The sequence below is a fragment of the Silene latifolia genome, chromosome 6 (genome assembly GCF_048544455.1).
Source record: "Silene latifolia isolate original U9 population chromosome 6, ASM4854445v1, whole genome shotgun sequence".
Lineage (NCBI taxonomy): Eukaryota > Viridiplantae > Streptophyta > Magnoliopsida > Caryophyllales > Caryophyllaceae > Silene > Silene latifolia.
The window spans coordinates 82,590,532-82,594,550 of record NC_133531.1 but is presented as its reverse complement, the minus strand read 5'-3'; positions in this window follow the sequence as shown (position 1 = coordinate 82,594,550).

Here is a 4,019-nt window from a genome sequence, read left to right as displayed (position 1 = left end):
ATTCGGGTCTGCCCCTAAAATCTTCGGGACTGTGGTACCCCGGAACAAGTGATCTCGTAGGTTATTTGGCATTAAAGGACGAGACCCTTCAATATCAGCAGTGATAGTGGTCGATCGACCACTATCCTCAGTCGATCGACTGGAATGCACAGTTCCAGAAGCTCCTGGAACCCGTGTTTCAGTCGATCGACTAGGTACTTCAGTCGATCGACTGAAATTCCTGGCAGACGCCTTTTTCTTCGAATTGTTCGTTGAAGCTTTCTCTTTGCTTGTGTCTGGCTCATCTTTCCCAACAGCATCCTCAACCATAGCAGGACCGTCAAGGATGGACCCGCTCCTTAATGTGATGGCATTTAGGGTCTCCTTTTGTTCGGGTTGAGTGGGTAAATGTCCGGGAGCTCGAGTGTTACTTTTGCTAGCTAGTTGAGCAATTTGGCTTTCAAGTAACTTCATCCCGGCCTCTCTTGCTTGGGACTCCTTTAGCAGCAGATTCTTAAGCTCAGAAAACTCAGAATTTTGTGATTGTTGCTGCTGCGGCACATAAGGAGGCTTTTGGTACTACTGTTGCTTTTGATGAGGTGGAACATACGGCTGCTGCTATGGCGGAGGTTGAGTGGGGTTTTGGACATTCTGGCTCCTCCAACTCAGGTTCGGATGTGGTGGCTCGTAGTAGGTGTTTGTCTGCCTATAGTGTTGAAAGGCAGCACATGATTCAAAAGGACTAGGCGCAGTTTTTTCGAGACATGGCCCTCAACTCCACACCTTTCACGAGACGAAGGGACCGTCCCCGCACGCATTGACTTGGTACATCCCACCTTTAGAGACTCCTCCTAGCTCATACTTGTCAAATCTTGCAAAGTAAGAGCCTCAAGTGCAAAGAACAGAGGAAGATTCAGCAGCTCTCCTCTGGTTCCCTCTCGAATTCCCATACTCGGCCTTGTGGGTAGCGAGATCATCAATGATCTTCCACCCCTTGGTTGCTCCTAAATTTTCAGCAAATCTCCCATTGGCTGCAGCATCCAAAATGGCCCTCTGATCGTCGTACAACCCATTGTAGAAATGATTGCACAAACTCCATTTTGCAATCCCATGGTGTGGTATGGTCCGCACCAACTTCTTGAATCGGACCCATGCCTCGTGGAAATTCTCATCTGGCCCTTGTTTAAAGCCCGTGATTTGAGCTCTAATAGCGATCGTCCTTGAAGCAGAGAAGTACTTCTTATAGAACGCCAATGCCAATGTATTCCAATCGTGATCTCCGGACGGTCTTGTCCAAATCCCTATACCATTCCCTTGCGGCATCACGAAGGGAAAAGATGAACATGGTCTCCTTGATTTGATCCTGGGTCACGCCACCGGGAGGGGGAATGGCGGCTGCGAGAGTCAATGAAGGTCTCCATGTGCTTAGCCGCATCTTCATTTGCGGCTCCCCAAACTGTTTCTCTCAACCATAGTAATGTAAGCGAGGCTTTGGTTCGAATTTCCTGGCTTCTCCCGTTCGAACCCTTTGTACAAGTCGGCGGCTGTCGGCTCGTAAAAACTAGCTATACTCGCTTCCTCGGCCATGACCGAGATTTACGGAGAGGTAAGCTGTTTCACCGAAGAGGTGGGTGAAGACTTTTGGTCTTCCTTAAACAGATCGTGCTCGAGATAGCTTGACAGAGTACTCAGCTCTTCCTCTGTCGACAATATCCTTCGTGCTCGTCTCAACCCGCGCAAAGATTTCTCTATCTCAGAGTCAAATGGTAATAATTCTCCACCCTGTGACCTGCGCATAAGATGAAACTACAACAAGAATATAAGAAAAGTTTAAGGAACAAAAGTCCCTTAAACTGAGAAAGACTGAAAATAAAAACAACTAAAATTAGGACTATTGCCTCCCCGGCAACGGCGCCAAAATTTGATACCCGTCGCTGTGAGTACCAAAGATAATATTTATAATTCCTATTAAGACTAACCTAGGCTAGTGGTAACAGGGTCGATCCGCAAGGAGGCAGTTGTAAACTTTAGTTGTTCTATGATCAGTCTAAGGTAACTATTATGGGGGTTGAATTGAGTTGGTCTAAGTCTAAAGGCAAACAAAGATAAAAAAACTAAAAATACGATTTAAACAGATAAGAGAAAGGTACTAGGATGGTCGGGTCATTACAGCTTCGGCGGCAGCAAACTAAGTTGGTCTGAATTAAACACAAGTAAGGCGGGAAATAAGAGGTCCTCTCGGTCCACTCCTAATAAATAGCATCTCTCGATCTCGCTAAAGGTCCCTAATGTCACTAATACTGACTTTCGTCCTGAAAAGCGACTAATAGCCTAAACTATACCTATCTTTCGATCTTAGCACAATTTAGTCGAATTAATTGACGGTCAAACAACCTACCCTACCTTTCGGTCTAATGGGTCAGTCACAAAAGAGGTATCTAACTGGTCGCATGCATTCGATTCGTCAGATACAAGATTAAAAACAATTAAGACGAAGATATCCTTACAAGGTCAGTCGATCGACCAACAATGTCAGTCGATCGACTGACACGCGGGTTCAGTCCGTGTCTAACCTATTGCCGCCTAGCCATAAATCGCCTACATTCTAGCACAAGCTATTTAGCTACTCATGGCAATGATGAAAACTATAACAACATTAAAGATTAAGACTAAAGAATTCATGCTTAAATTGATAAAGAAAACAATAAACATAAATAATAAAACGGCTTAGGGAATTAACTAACAATTCTATACTAGCGAAAATAAAGAAGAACAGGAATTAGGGCAGAGGAATACCGAGAATTCAAAGGAAGATTAAGATTAAGAACTGAAAGATCCGATGCAAAAGTCGATATATCAAACCCTAATTCGGAAATAAGCTAGAACTAAAGTACTGTATGTGATATAAAACTTGATGATCAAAACTGAAAGTTATGTTACGTTATATAGCCAATAAGCGCAACAACTATTTCCTAAAACCTAAACTTCACGGGCTTTAAGTTCTTCAATCTTTTAAATCCCGTTCTGGAATCGAAATCTGGTCGATCGACTAAAGATTCTGGTCGATCGACTGCTCCTCAGCAACAGTAGCTTCTGGAACCCGATAGGTGGTCGATCGACCGATGTGGATGGTCGATCGACCGGATTAGCTGCTACTTGACTTCTTTATTCTACGTGGACTTGTCTTTTGGGCCTTGGATCGCGCACCAAGCTCGTTCCTTAAGCAGTTCCTTTACGTCATTTGCAATGCAGATTACTCGGGGACAGATTTGGCTTGATTTCCCGCTAAATTCTCCACATTTCTGCAATAAAGTATAAAAGCACGAAAGTAGAGGAAAATAGAGAAATATGGGCATATATGGCACAATTGAGCTCTGAAATGCGTGTAAAAAGAGATGTAAAACATCATATAAATGACACGCATCACCCTCCCCACACTTAAAATGTACATTGTCCTCAATGGACCAAGTGTAGGAAGGAAATGGGAAAGGGAAAACATGTTTTTGTGTTTTCGCAAAAAATTTCAAAAAGAAAAAGAGCATAAAAAGAAAGCTTGGGTTGCCTCCCAAGAAGCGCGGTTTTAAGGAAACCGCCAAACCTAAAAGTGGATCCATTAACTAGCCGGGATCCCACAATCTATGGCCAAGGCCACTCATTGCCTTTATCTTGTCAAAGAAGCTCGAATCTTTCCAAATTTCTTGGTTTTGATCATTCTCCTCATAATTTTCAAACTCAACTATATAAAACATTTCCTTCTTCATTGGAGGGGAATGATTAAAACCAATAACCAAGGGACAATTGATAAGACGGGTTTAGTACAGTATAGGAGTGTCGATTTAAGTGACTATTGGTGAGATTTGTGGAGTTTTAACGGCGTAATTGGATAAATTATCATGTAATGTTGTTAATTGAAATTAAGAATAATTGGGTAGTATTATGGGTTAATGAGCTGGAAGACTGATTTTGGTTGCTATTGGACTATTGAGGCATAGCTAAAATGGATTCATTGTTTGGATCGAGAAATCAAGAATGAAGCCCAA